General features: G+C 39.3%; 1 long non-coding RNA gene across 1 annotated transcript in view; it reads left to right on the top strand.

Moving 5' to 3' along the window:
• LOC129779693 (uncharacterized) overlaps nucleotides 1–15,674 on the top strand; it is a 62,616-nt gene that overhangs the window by 30,462 nt on the left and 16,480 nt on the right. The window contains exons 2-3 of the long non-coding RNA XR_008743741.1: nucleotides 7,126–7,231; nucleotides 7,380–7,530. This is a non-coding gene — a long non-coding RNA (uncharacterized LOC129779693). The remainder of the gene's footprint in view (nucleotides 1–7,125; nucleotides 7,232–7,379; nucleotides 7,531–15,674) is intronic.

Raw genomic sequence — 15,674 nt, 5'->3', positions numbered from 1 at the left:
AAGCTCAAGCTCAAGTAAGGCGCCAAAATTTTATATTTTCCATTCACACGGTGTTAAATGGCCCAACAGAAGTATAATATGCTCATAAGCTGTTCCTCTCAGAGACTATTCATAAAGTTCAGAGAAACAGCTTGTATGAATGAGAGATTTCATCAATCTATTCACTTCATGCCCACCATCGAAGCGGAGAAACCGTTTCTCCGGTGAGCGTGTTCTCACAATATTCGTGCATTAATTCTCCAGTCCGCGCTCTTTTTTTCCTACATTCTCTGAGCACATGATATAGATGCCAGATGTAAAGACATGTTTTCGTTTTGAAGACATTTAATTTAGTGAAAACATGCTGAGGTCATTTCAAAGTATGTGAAAACAATTGTTTGTGTGATTTATCGAACATGATTTAGAAATATCGTGATGGTTTGCTCATTTTTGTTCATTATGATTATATTTGAAGACATTTATTCGTGCCATGCAGAGATATTTGAAAAAATCATCTGGCACATACAAGCAATTTCACTCGTGAGAATGTTATCCGGCCGAAAGCGAGCAAATTTTCCCTATCGAGGGTATGCCGTACTGCCCGATGGTAAGCTGATGCGAAAAATATCAAATTGAGAACGAAATGAATCTTATCGTTTTCTCAATCTGAGATATCCACTGGGAACTTGACTAAATAAATATGACTAACAGTTATCGCATCTGAATCGGTAGCAAGCAACAAAAACCTTATAGAAATGGTGTCGCTTCCAAAGAAAATTATTTTTCTTATTTTTTTAAAGCATGTTACAAATGTAAAACTTGCATCATGGTATGATTCTATCATTGATTAGCACGATTGCCTGTAACCATTGTATTTCTATTCTTGCTGGTTCACGAGAGAACCAGGCGGATCAAATTGCCCGGCAGGCGCGTTTTAAACAGATCTCCTCTACATGCGAGTTGGGGGAATTTTTGTTTCCATCAAAGTATGTTCCCTAACACATCCATCATAACCAAAGTGCCTTACATTACATGGCGTTTATTCAAATTCTTTACTTACACAGCAAATATGTTGAATTCAATTGAATTTGAAAAATTGTTTCATTCAATCAATAATTTAATCAATGAGAACAAATGATTTTTAAGCCAACGGTGGTCGCACGTCAACTTTGCGGTTATATCATAGATATAAACCTCCCCTTTTTTCAGATTTGTTATTTCCAGTTGATATCTGTATGCATTCTCTTAGGGGAGATGGGGGTAAGTCGAACATGTTAAGGAAAACTTCAATTGTATCTTTGAAACTCATGTTTTCCAAAACTTAGAAGCAGTTTCTTGCAGTTCAATATACTGGTTTTCGAAATAATTTGTCAAATGTTTTATATAAATGTGGATTTTCATGTTTTTTACTGAAATTAAAACAAGCCGAAAAGTAGAACTTTTTTATCGATGTGGGTATAAAAGCAGTTTTTATATTGCTTTGAGGGGTATTCTTCCCTTTACATTCCAGTGCAATCATTCAATACTTCAAATTTACCACTTACGAATGAATTTACTTCTCCGTACATACCTAATATCGCTTCTCTATCAACTCACAAACCGAAATATAACCATCAGCGAATTCAATTTTGCAATTAAATCACTCGAAATGCTTAATATCGAAGCCGCAAAAATTACATTCACACGCGGAATCATGTTTGATTTTCGGTTTTTGTTTCCCTATTCCACTTTTGATTAGTATTCATTGTAATAGGATGGTTTAAATATTGTAGAATAGCAAGTGGAAGGGGTTCCCATCAACAGAAATTTGAAATTTATAATGCAACTGTACAAATCAACCACCTGTCCATCATACCCCCACTATCCATCCTACCCGCGGTTCCCCTACTTCTTCATCTTGCTCAAAATGAATATCTTCAATCCTTTCTGATTGGCCATTCTCAATAATGATAACATGTAACACTGTGACACATTCTTTCTTTTTCTAGTTTCTGTACAACTAAAGGGTGTGTAACATCAAATTGCATCACGGAAAAAACGCTGTAGAAATTCGCCCAGTAGACCGATCCTTTTGAAAATTTTAGACAGTAAAATAAAAACTATTAAACAACTTTTGGCATTTTCTTTTTATTCATACTTCGAGCCCAAGCCCGTATGCTCGCACCTTCCTCTTTACCTCGTCCATAAGGTTCTGTACAACGTCAGGTTGTAGTTTTTTTTGGAACAGAAATCCATTTTCTCTTGAAGTCCGCCTCCGATTTGACTACTTTTGGGTTCTTCCGGAGGGCCTGCTTCATAATCGCCCAATATTTCTCTATTGGGTGAAGCTCCGGCGCGTTGGGCGGGTTCATTTCCTTTGGCACGAAGGTGACACCGTTGGCTTCGTACCACTCCAACACGTCCTTTGAATAGTGGCACGAAGCGAGATCCGGCCAGAAGATGGTCGGGCCCTCGTGCTGCTTCAATAGTGGTAGTAAGCGCTTCTGTAGGCACTCCTTAAGGTGAAGGTGGAAGCTAGCCACAAATGGCTGCCACAATGGCGCTCATTTCTTTCATCTCCCTCCCTCACCTCTCGCCCGAAAATCAATAATTTTGCGAAACAGTGTGAAGAAAATGATCGTTTTCGCACACTTCCCATCAAGTAATATCAACCAAACTCTAATCGATTACTCACAAGATATTAAATTTTCATCTGCTGTCGCACTGTATAGTGAACAACGTCGGAAAACTCGAGCAAGTGCTCTGAAAGTTAAATTTTCGTTTTTCAATCTTCTGCGATGGTTTTGTTTGTATTGGTGGAAGCATCGTTATTTTTTCGACACTGATGCCAAACAACATCATCGAAACAGCTATAAAAACCACTCAATAAAATGTTATTCCGGAGTCATAGCGTCCCATGTCATGAAAATCAATAGAATAAAATTGTGTTGATATCAATACAATTATTATTTTTACGTTGAATGGGTCTATAATGTAAGTTTTAGCAACTTTAACATTGGGTAAGAAAATTGTATTGCAGAGCTCGGAACACTGCCAAGGCTGCCTATGCTTTCAAAAACAGTACACGGAAAAGTATTAAATTCAATCTAAATGCCTCGACCAACGAAGAGAAGGGTTAAGGCTTTCTAACGTGAATATGTGAAAACAATACGATCAACGAAGGAAAATATTAAGGAATTATCAACATCGAGTTACTATGCGGAAGAACTTGTTAATACCAAAAGAGCCCCAATTCGCATATGTTATAAATTTGCTCATGTTACGCTCGCGTATTATCAGAATCATATGCAAATGCACCTTCTATATATATTTATATTAGCAATTGTTCATCGGAACATATCGTTCATACATTTTACTTTAGTATTGAATTGTTATTTGTTTTTTTTTTTTCAAATGTATTCAAAGACTCGTGTCAATGAAGCGCCACACAGTCTGATAAGTGAATTGATCTATTTACGTGTGCTTTGCTCTTCTCTCACAAACACTATTACCCCATTTTTACACGAGGGTTTACCTATACTACTACAATGGCTAGCTTCCACCTTCACCTTAAGGTAAACCTACCCGTTTACCGTGCCGGTCATCATGAAGGGGGCGCTCCGCTTTCCGCAAGAGCAGATCGCTTGCCACACCATGTACTTTTTGGCAAACTTGGATAGTTTCTGCTTGCGAATCTCCTCCGGAACGCTGAATTTGTCCTCTGCGGAGAAGAACAACAGGCCCGGCAGCTGACGAAAGTCCGCTTTGACGTAGGTTTCGTCGTCCATTACCAGGCAATGCGGCTTCGTCAGCATTTCGGTGTACAGCTTCCGGGCTCGCGTCTTACCCACCATGTTTTGCCTTTCGTCGCGGTTAGGAGCCTTCTGAACCTTGTATGTACGCAGGCCCTCCCGCTGCTTGGTCCGCTGGACGAATGAACTTGACAAATTCAGCTTATTGGCGACATATCGGACCGAACTTCTCGGATCACGTCTAAACTGCTTAACTACGCGCTTGTGATCTTTTTCACTGACGGAGCATCCATTTTTGCCGTTCTTCACCTTCCGGTCGATGGTTAGGTTCTCGAAGTATCGTTTTAGTACTCTGCTGACCGTGGATTGGACGATTCCCAGCATCTTACCGATGTCCCGATGTGACAACTCCGGATTCTCGAAATGAGTGCGCAGGATTAATTCACGACGCTCTTTTCGTTCGACGAAATTTTTCCAAATTTACGAAAAATTGACAGTGAAGCATGGCCAACGTAATCTATTCATTCTTATCTGATTTTAAGCGAAAACTGAAGATATAATTCCTAAAAATTAAATTTCTACAGCGTTTTTTCTGTGATGCAATTTGATGTGACACACCCTTTATTTGAGTTTCAGGAGCAAGAATCATAAACAAGTTTGACATAGAATTATAAACATGGTACCAAGACTCGAATAGTCAAAAAATCCAAAATAATACATCTTTAAACGTTCTTTAGTGCCTTGTTCAGTATTTCTGAATTTAACACTGACGATTCTAATTTTTCTCGGTAGATTAGTTTTATATTTCGGATTATTCCCTGATCCACTGGTTGAGCAATAAATACTGCATTCATCATTTGTAGAAAAAGCGTATATTATTCTGATATCAGAGAAAATTTAATCTCCTCAATGTTATTCATCATATTAAAAACGGTTTCAGGTTGTAGTTTTTTTTTTTGACGTGGGACTACGTCTAACCGGAGTATATGGGGGGTAAAATGAAAACCCAAACACAGAACATACAGGAAAAAATGAAAGATTCCAAATGCTTATAACTCGAACATTTCTTACTGAATCGGAAAGATGTTTGCATCAATTGATACGGAATATTTCCACGCTTCTATCGCAATTAATAAAATGATATTTTTCATTAGATAAACAATTGAATAACTGTGAAATTTCAAGCGTTATCCAAACGCTCTAACTGCCTAGTTTTGATTGGCCCAATTTACGGTTTTCCGAACACAGACTTCAAAATCAGCGTACCTGCGGGAATTCGCTTAACAAACATACATGCAAGTAGGGGGTATTTTTGTTTCCAACCGACCTGTTTCCCTTACACGGACTTCGAATCAATGTACCTGTGAGAATCCGCTTTGCAAGCACATGAAAGTCGGGTGTATTTTTCTTCCGACTGAAATTTGTTTCCCTAACACAGACTTCAAATCCAAGGAGCGTGGGGAAATTGGCATTGCAAATACATGTAAGTCGGGAGCATTTTTGTTCAGACTCAAATGTGTTTCCCATCACAGACTTCATACCCATCGAGCGTGGGAGAATTGGCATTGCAAGTCTGAGAACTCGGAATTGCAAATACATGCAAATCGGGGGCATTTTTATTCCGATTGAAATGTGTATGTCTAAGACAGACCAAGATGTCATCATACCAAACGTGAAAAGACTGTCATTGAATTTACTTGCAACGAAGAACATAATCTATCACAATGCATGAATTGACCTCAACTGGCATTACACAATCTTTTTACTCACAAAGCAATAATGTTGAATTGAATTCGGAAATAATTTCATTCAATCAAAAATTTAATCAATACAAACAAATGATTGCTAAGCTAAGGTAGTCCCACGTCAACCTTGCGGTTATATCATAGATATAACCCACCTATTTTATTTTTTTTTTTTTTCGTTAAAAACTGACAAGCTTTCGATACAAACTGATTTTGGAACCATTCACAAAATAGTTGCCGATTCACCCAGTAACAGCAGAACCTCGGTAGTACATCGGATGTGATAAATCTTTGTAACATCGAAGATTATACGTTCTTCCAACTGTTATCGATGGCAGTTTAAGAGTATCAGTAGAATAGGAATACGATATGAAAGTTTTTTTGGTTTTGTCAATAATGATTTCTTCAACATTTTTTCTCCGAATGAGTTAATGTAATGTTTTAAATATTTTGAAAAGTAAACTAGAATCGTTGCGATTATCGAGATTATATACCTGCTTGGCACTATCCATTACCCGATAATTGGTTGAAAACTTTCCGCCACAAACAATATTCGAAGCTTACGATTGCCGAAACTCATTTTGAAATTGAGGCACTATTATGCTAGAACGACGTAAGTGCTCCAAAATTACGTACAAATTTTGCGGTTTTTTGCAAGGGAATCACTTTTTAGTTTCTTTAGAATGTTATCTTTGATGTCCGAATTTCTGGTTCTCTGATCAAGAATTTCTTGATATGGAAGTGGCCTATAACATTCAAGTTGGATATCGTCAAAAATTAGTCAAAGCACACATTTATTTGAATACACCACCGATTCGATTCATGTCCCGGAGAATTTTTTATTTTGCCTATTTTCCGTTACAAAGGAATGTATTACCGGCTACCTTCAGCAATCGACGAAATAAATTACTGTACTACTGATTATAACACGGATCAAACTTGTGAAACAGGCTGTACATCTCATTCCAAAAAATCAAAGAGACAGTTGCTCAGAATCAGAGGAATAAAAAAAACGCCCAGTGATAAAACCGAGACGGCACTGTACTAGTTTCACCAGTTGCTTCCGCAGTAGTAGCAAACTTTACGCTTACGGAATACCTCTGTGAGATGCCGTCATATTGTACCAGCAATAACAAAGTCCTTCTTTTTAATTAGCAGAAAATTGTCATCAAGCTCGATGAATGAAGAAGCATCCTATTGTTCCACTATGATTCTTTGAAGCTTATTCAGAACAATTCTGACAGTGCATACCGCTGTTTCACTTCTGTTTGCGTTGAATATGACCTGACGTCAAAAACCTATTTTATGAGTAATTTTCATTTTAGCCAATAACAGAAATGAACTAAAAATTAACATGATATCGCATCGAAAGAAATAGTCATTTGGATAAAAACGATGCTTCTACACATGAATCACAACATCTAGCTTCAATTTACGAAAACTCTTAACAAGCGTGTAAGTATCGGATTTGCTCTCTGAAGCGAGCGCATCCAACAGGATGAGTCAGTTTGCGTTTTATTCGTGCATATGGCAAAATGAGCTGATATTAAACCACCAAGAATAAATTCCGCGGAGACGTTTATATCCCTATTGTCATTCCACTCACCTAGAAACTGACGCAAATCACGTTCCACCATTACGCCCTTTTTTTCCGCTTCTCTACTCCACAGTTCAGCTTTGTCGCGGCTAACTGCCCGACCCCAAGGGCGGTTCCAGGAGGAAACGATGTTCAAAATGACAGCTCTTGGCAGGGGTTCAATGTGGGAGCGTAAGAAGGTTTGTATCCCTCTGCCTGCAACAGACGTTTTCGCAGCCTTTGATTGTCCGTCTTGTTTTTCGTCTGTCTCCTCTCATCTTATACAAGATTCACGTTATTTATGTCCTTTCTTTACTTTCACCTCCCACACGAGCGTGGCAACAACAGATGACAACAACCAAAGCAGGAAGAGAAACTACGACTCGGTGGCGACGCACGAAACGCACATCTATCCGAAGATCTGCACGTTGAAATTGCCACCTACACGACCTCGGCCGAAGCGCTCACCCCGGCCAAGGTTCGCCGATTCCTGGTGCCGGTGAGTAGTGCTGCCGTGAGGGGGTATTCTAGTGCAGGAGCACAATTTTTAAGCGTTTTTGCGAATTATGAACTATTAAAACAAAGAATATTTTTACCATCCATCATTCCATTATTTGTTTTGATATTTTAACAATGCAACAAGAACTAAAGTGGAAAAAATATTAAAAAAATTAGAATAGTTACAAGCTGATGAAGTGAGAGAGTTGAAAAAAAAGTTGTGTCATGGCGTACAGGATTCCTAAACATCCTAAAGGGTGTTCTTGTAGTCAGTTGCTTCGTGTCCTTGGCCCTCCAATTGTTTTTATACACTGAGTGAGCCAAAGGAATCCTCTATTGGGCGGCACTGGGGCAAGTTTGTTGGGTTACGATCTTTCGGCACGAACGGTACCTTTTTCTTCTCAAGATACGCCAGCGTCTTCTTGGCGTAATGGGAAGACGCCTTGTCCGGCCAGAAGACGTACTTCCCATCCGCGTGATGCTCGTTCAAGAACGGCAGCAGGCACTCGAGGCACTCTTCTCGATAGATTTGTTGGTTGATTGCCAGACCGCTCGGCTTAAACCAAGGCTTTGAAATGCCCCGGTCGGAATTGGTGATATACAACATAACCGTTTTTTCAAACTTGTGCTTGAACTTGTATTTCACTTCAGGCGGTGTGGATGACTTGTCGCTGGAGTAGTAATTATCATTTCCTGGAATATGCGTTTTGGACAGCGGAAATTAGCTTTCGTCGTCCAGAACGAAAGACGTCCCGCGGTATTTTTTGGTCATCCACCGACACTGTGATTTAACCGTCTCAATCTGCTCCTCCGTGTACTCCGGCGACCTCGTATTCTTCCTGCAGACGATTCCTTCCATCTTGAGGGTCCGATGGATCAATACGTGGGAGCAGCCATATTTCCGACCGGTGTCACGCAGGCTGGTTGCGTCCTTGTTGTCAAACAGCTTCTTTAACGATGTCTTCCTCTGCTTTGTCATTATCGTCACCGGACGACCACTTCCGACCTTCCGCTCTACGTTCAGGGAACCCAGGATACGATATACCGTAGTGAGAGGTACATTTTCTTCCTTAAAATGTGCTACCGTGAACTTTTTTCCTTGCTGGAAATGTGTTTCGTAGAACCGTACAATGCGTTCGCGGAGCACGTGCTGTTTCGACGCCATCTTTGCTTTGACTAAATTCAAACTAGCAAAACCAAACACGCCTACTGTTTCTAGGGAGCCCAAAGAGCAATTTTCTTCGAAAAAGAAAATTTTACGCTCTTTATCCGAGTTACTGAAAGGTATTGAAAAAATTCTCATTTTTTATTTAACACCCGTTATTCCATTTTCCATATCCTAAACAATAAAATCGAATAGATTCTGAATCGTTAAATATTTCGCTATCGTATAAACCTCGCACAAAGATGACAGAATGGCGGCCATTTGAAAATATAAATAGCTTTTTTGCACGATTTTTATGACATTTTTTTTTTCAAAAAGGATAAAATTAAAAGATAATATTTTTTATTGCATCATGCGATAGATGCAGATGCATAAAAATTTATTCACATGAAATTTGGAATAAATCGGTTCAGCAGGAGTTTTGTGTCAAGGCCATACTAGGTTAGATACCGTATCACTAAAACGGCTATAACTCGATAAGTAATGATATTTTCGAAAAGTACTTTATACTTGTACTTCAACGTCAAAAATATATTCATGAATTTTTCAAATTTTTGGACTTTTTGGATTTTCACAAGGAATACATTTCCTTGTGAAGTTTTCCATTCATGGTTGCTCCATGAATGCAAACTTTCTTCATCTACACAACTACATATGACTCGCGAAATCATAAGCGAGCGAATTTATCTGCGAAGACACAGACTCACCCGGAGAATCCCCAGATTTGTTAAAGGTCTATTCTCACATATTTTTCCTCGTCAAAATACATCCGATGTGCAGATTCTTTCTGATGAAACGCTCACGCAACCAATTTTAATAACTTCTACAAAAGTGAAACGAATTTTATTTTAAAAATTAGAGAGGGGGGATGGAGAGTCTAACCACCATACAAACATTTATTGCACCCTAAAACCTCCATATGCCTAATTTGGTTTCATTTGCTCGATTAATTACCGAGTAATGCAGAAATTTGTGTTTCATTTGTATGGCAGCCCCCCTAAGAGAAGGGGGAGGAATATCTGACCACCATAGAATCATTTATTGTATCGTAAAACCTCCACATGCCAAATTTGGTTTCATACACTTGATTAATTCTCGAGTAATGCAGAAATTTGTGTTTCATTTGTATGGCAGCCTCCCCTAAGAGAGGGGGGAGGAGTATCTAACCACCGTAGGAACATGTATTGCACCCTAAAACCTTCACTTGCCAAATTTGGTTTCATTTGCTTGATTAATTCTCGAGTAATGCAGAAATTTGTGTTTCATTTGTTTGGCAGCCCCCCTATAAGAGGGGGGGGGGGAGATTTCTTTCAAAAAATCATATGTTTAACAATTAAAATACAGGGTCTTTCAGATTTAACGCTCACGCAACAAATTTTAATAACTTTTACAAAAGTGAACCGATAAATCAGGCAAAATTGAGTGTTTGTCAGGATATCAGGGAACGTGCCAAAAAGTCTGGGAAATCCTGAAAAATCAGGAAGGTTGGCATCTCAGGTAATGACTTTAATGTATTTTGTGCACATTTTTGAACAACGATATAAAATAGTGTCGAAATAGTGTGAAAATAGTGTCGAGTCACAGTGTCAAGTCACTCGTGTCCACGATCGTGTCCACATGACCTAGGCATGCATTTTGTGCCATAACTAAATGCTATGTACGAAAAACAGTCTCCACAAAGCTTTGTCACGTCACATAATCAATAAGTTGTATTAAATGAGAATTTCGGCGTATTCTAGCAAGTTATAAAATATTTTCATGTTTTTTATTGCTCTGAATACTTCTCACTTTCCTCTGAGATCCCGCCTTCCTCTTCCAAAAGTCCATCTTAGAGGGGATGGTGGACCTAACGCAATCGTTTGTCCTGAACCTACCCCCCTTTGTTTATTAGGAATATGGCTTTCCACCGAACTTTCAGTAGTGTCAAATGAAAGGTGTTGCAACGCTGACAATATGATAATGTGGTGACTTTTTTCTGACTCTTTCAATTCTAACGTTTTACACCATTTTGCGTTTTCATTGCTTCAAAAACAGAATAAAAATATTTCAACCTAAATGGAAGATAATTTAAATGTTCTTTTAGATTGCGGAACATTACGAAGTCAATTTTAATTGATTATGGTATGTTCATCAACATAAGCTATAAAAATTGAATCTACCTGTTACCTGCAGTACACGGCATTCCGTTATTTGGAACAGCATCGGGATGATCATAAACCCAGTTTTCACGTCATGATTATTTAACACGTTCACTCTGGTGCTTGCCATCAATGGCTCGCACAAGTCTGACTCATCGAGCGACGCTCATCACCAATCGAATGCGTCGATTGTGCTATCAGGAATTTTAAATTAACTCTATGTATGCATCCGTGTGCATGTGCGCGTACCTGTGCAAGGGTGTTTATGTTCGCGTGTTGAAGATGACTTTTACGACCACGTTGACCGTTGACGTTTGCGTGTGTATTTGTATGTGCACTTTTTTCTCTAACTCCAAACGCGTCGCTGTACGGAATGGTATGGAACGAATTATTTCATACATACTGCCTTCAATCGTTGGCGTTGTCTTCTCCTTCCAAAAAACAAATATGAACATTTCAAAGTAATCAAAACTTTGGGTATAACAACGGAAGATTGTTCCTATCGAGACATTAAACTCCGACGTTTCGAACGATCAGAGGCTCTATTGTTGCCACTTTCCATCGCCTCCGCTAGAGCAGAATCCATCATTTCTCATCATGTTTTATCCGAACTGTCAGGGGCTATGAAAGGGAGCCATCCGAACATAATCGTTCGCTCGTTCATCGGCCTTGTTTCTTGCTTTCTGACACTCAACAGCCCCCGGGAATCGTGTGCCACTAAATTGAAATGAACGCTGGTGGCTGTGGAAAAGTTGATCTGGATGATTATTATCTATTTGGCAGCATCTTGTGCCACGATTAAAGCTTGCCTGGTTGTAGCAGTCGCCCCGCCGGGAACACAGCGTTCTTTATTTATCGGTGGAACAAGTAGCAGCTGTTCCACGTCAATGTGGTATTAGTTCCCATTGGACCGTTCCAAAATATATTCAAGCAAAATTCTCAAACGCAATTAAACCATTGCTTTATTCAAGAGGGATATTATAATAAGAGAACCTTCGGCAGCCATAATACTACCACCATTATGCAAATCATCTTCCATTTGAAGGGAAACAACACAACAGAGTGCGCTGGAAAAGTGCCAACCATACAACTCGCTCCGTGGGTCACAAACAAACGAATGCTCCCCGCTTCGAAGGAACAAGCTGACAAGCTGTGAATGGAGAGCCTGACGACGACGATTTCTTTAGACGCCCAATAAACAATGGCGCTTTTTGTGGCGATATCCATTATGCGACGATAATTGAAGGAAGAATAAATTATGGAAGCCATTTCCCATTTCGACACGGTAATACTGGTAAAGGGTGTGTCACATCAAATTGCATCACGGAAAAAACGCTGTAGCAATTTAATTTTTAGGAATTATATCTTCAGCTTTCGCTTATAATCAGATAAGAGTGTATAGATCCCGTTGGCCATGCTTCACTGTAAATTTTTCGTAAATTTGGAAAAATGTCGTCGAACGAAAAAGAGCGTCGTGAATTAATCCTGTGCACTCATTTCGAGAATCCGGAGTTGTCACATCGGGACATCGGTAAGATGCTGGGAATCGTCCAATCCACGGTCAGCAGAGTACTAAAACGATACTTCGAGAACCTAACCATCGACCGGAAGGTGAAGAACGGCAAAAATGGATGCTCCGTCAGTGAAAAAGATCACAAGCGCGTAGTTAAGCAGTTTAGACGTGATCCGAGAAGTTTGGTCCGGGATGTCGCCAATAAGCTGAATTTGTCAAGTTCATTCGTCCAGCGGACCAAGCAGCGGGAGGGCCTGCGTACATACAAGGTTCAGAAGGCTCCTAACCGCGACGAAAGGCAAAACATGGTGGGGAAGACGCGAGCCCGGAAGCTGTACACCGAAATGCTGACGAAGCCGCATTGCCTGGTAATGGACGACGAAACCTACGTCAAAGCGGACTTTCGTCAGCTGCCGGGCCTGTTGTTCTTCTCCGCAGAGGACAAATTCAGCGTTCCGGAGGAGATTCGCAAGCAGAAACTATTCAAGTTTGCCAAAAAGTACATGGTGTGGCAAGCGATCTGCTCTTGCGGAAAGCGGAGCGCCCCCTTCGTGATGACCGGCACGGTAAACGGGCAGGTTTACCTTAAGGAGTGCCTACAGAAGCGCTTACTACCACTATTGAAGCAGCACGAGGGCCCGACCATCTTCTGGCCGGATCTCGCTTCGTGCCACTATTCAAAGGACGTGTTGGAGTGGTACGAAGCCAACGGGGTCACCTTCGTGCCAAAGGAAATGAACCCGCCCAACGCGCCGGAACTTCGCCCAATAGAGAAATATTGGGCGATTATGAAGCAGGCCCTCCGGAAGAACCTAAATGTTGTCAAATCGGAGGCGGACTTCAAGAGAAAATGGATTTCTGTTAAAAAAAACTACAACCTGACGTTGTACAGAACCTTATGGACGGGGTAAAGAGGAAGGTGCGAGCATACGGGCTTGGGCTCGAAGTATGAATAAAAAGAAAATGCCAAAAGTTGTTTAATAATAATTTTTATTTTACTGTCTAAAATTTTCAAAAGGATCGGTCTACTGGGCGAATTTCTACAGCGTTTTTTCCGTGATGAAATTTGATGTGACACACCCTTTATTGGCTCTACCGATGGTAATTGAAAATAATTCGTCGAATTTTCCCGGGGCTTCCTGGAGGTGCGTACCAGAGAGAAGCACTAAAGCTGTGGCAGATAAACAAAATCGATTTGTCAAGGTGATGCTCAATGTTCGTCACATTTAATCATTAATCACCGAACCGCGTGAGTTTCAGTGTTAATCGAGCTCGCATTAGTCTCGGTCTCGGTTCAATACACGTCAAACCATTGCATGCTATCGAGGTGAAATTTAAATTGTTTGCTTCCACCAACTCGGTCATTTACCAAAAATACTGAAAAATAAAATTGAGTCAATCACGAATTGATTGCGAAACATTACTCACTGATGCCAAACAACAGCGAAACGTTCATTCTATAGTTGCACATTGGCATACATACATCCAGCGTTGCCAATTTTCCAGTTAAAACTGGATTCTTCCAGTTTTTTTTTTCTCTCGATCCAGTCAAACAGTTCAATACTTAAATCTTCCAGTTTTTTCAAATATTTTCCAGTTTTTTATATGTGTGCTTCAGTTTTACCCATTTTGTATAAAATAAATTAACAATGTATAAATACTATCCCTCCCTCACCCTTGTTATCCCTGTGGAAACTGAGAAAAGAACTTTTTCTGAATATAACCTCAACGAAACGAAGAACAGGAACAAGTTGATGAAACATTATGATGAAAACTACTTGTTTCGCAGGGAGCAATCCGGAGAGATAAAAATAAACGAGAGTATAAAGTAGAAATACAATATACGAACAGAATAAATGAAGAAAACAAGAATAAATGTGAAGTTTGTATTTGTTACAATAGATATTTTATCAAAGAATTGGTATTAATCTAGGTCATACGGAGTCAATCAGATATGTTTTCCAAGTGCATTTTGCTTGAAAAAAATACTGGCACCATTTTCCCCAGGCAATTTCTGTCAAATGTTTCTCAGATAAAAAAAAATCGTGACTCGGGTTTTGTTTGTTTACCTTTTTAGCCGAACCCTTATTTTGCCCACGAAAGATTATGTTTCTGCAGAAATCTTTGCTACGCAGCTGAAAGACGAAAGTATCGGAAATTCAGGAAACGTTCTTTCGAAATATTAAAATTGATTGCCGGTTTCAATAGTTATACCTAATTGGCACGATTTGAATAGTTTTCATCAAATCGTTGATACAGCACAGATTGAACATGGACAAACTTTGAAAAGTGAGAAAAACGAAGCACGGCAGCCAAAATATGTTCATTCAAGTATTAGGCATTGATCCTGATTTTCTATCTTTTGAATGAACTCGAATGAAATAAATGTTTTAAGTCAGCCATTTACATCAAATATCTCAAAACCAGAGATGTGTTCTTTTTCGTTTTTAAGTTATGATTTTTCGAATTTACCGTTATCCCAAAAATGACTTTTTTCAAAAATTCATAACTTTTCGAACTGTGAATTTACATTGGCGGTCATTTTTTTAACGATCTACAATCAACGATTTTATGGACCTAGAGAAAAAATTTAGATATTTTTCAAGTTTTATCTTAATTAAAACGTATTTCGTTCTAGAAAAAAAGATCCACAAATATTGTTTCACAGTAATGATCGAGTGGCGGGAAACGTCATTTTAATTTGCTCGAATGATATGATTAATGAATGATTTATTTCGCTATTTTATGAACTACATATAAATACTACTCGAGGCATTCAAGGAAATTCTATTTCTCAAGCATTGAAATGGGTAGAAAGAATCATTTTAGATAAATCAAAGATCTTCTTAAAATAAAACGGTTTTACAGGATCCCGTTTTCTTCCAGTTTTTTAAAAACAATCTTCCAGTTTTTTGAAAAATATTATTGGCAAACCTGCATACGTCAGATCAGGGGGACACCCATTTCCTCCAGATCCCGGTACAACTTAGACACATCGGAATGATACACCAGCAAGAACGGTTGATGGCACGATAGCGGGTCCTCCGAAGCATGAATGGATGAATCCTATCAATGGCGAGTTGTCAGTGCTTGTGATAAAACATACCGATGAGAAGAGTAAACATCCGGACAATACATTTATCATTAGAAAATTCATAGCAGAAGCTGTTGATGAAATCGAGGACGCACGTCCAGAGACGAGAGGAGCTTGATACATTTTGAAAGTGAGGCAGATCAAACAGATAGATATGATCAATAAGTTGCATCATCTAATTGATGGAACTTCTGTCAAAATTGGATTCCATGGAACTCTCAGTGTTCGAAAGTGT

This window comes from Toxorhynchites rutilus, chromosome 3, assembly GCF_029784135.1.
Source record: "Toxorhynchites rutilus septentrionalis strain SRP chromosome 3, ASM2978413v1, whole genome shotgun sequence".
Classification (NCBI taxonomy): domain Eukaryota; kingdom Metazoa; phylum Arthropoda; class Insecta; order Diptera; family Culicidae; genus Toxorhynchites; species Toxorhynchites rutilus.
This window is presented reverse-complemented; position numbering and strand designations above follow the sequence as displayed.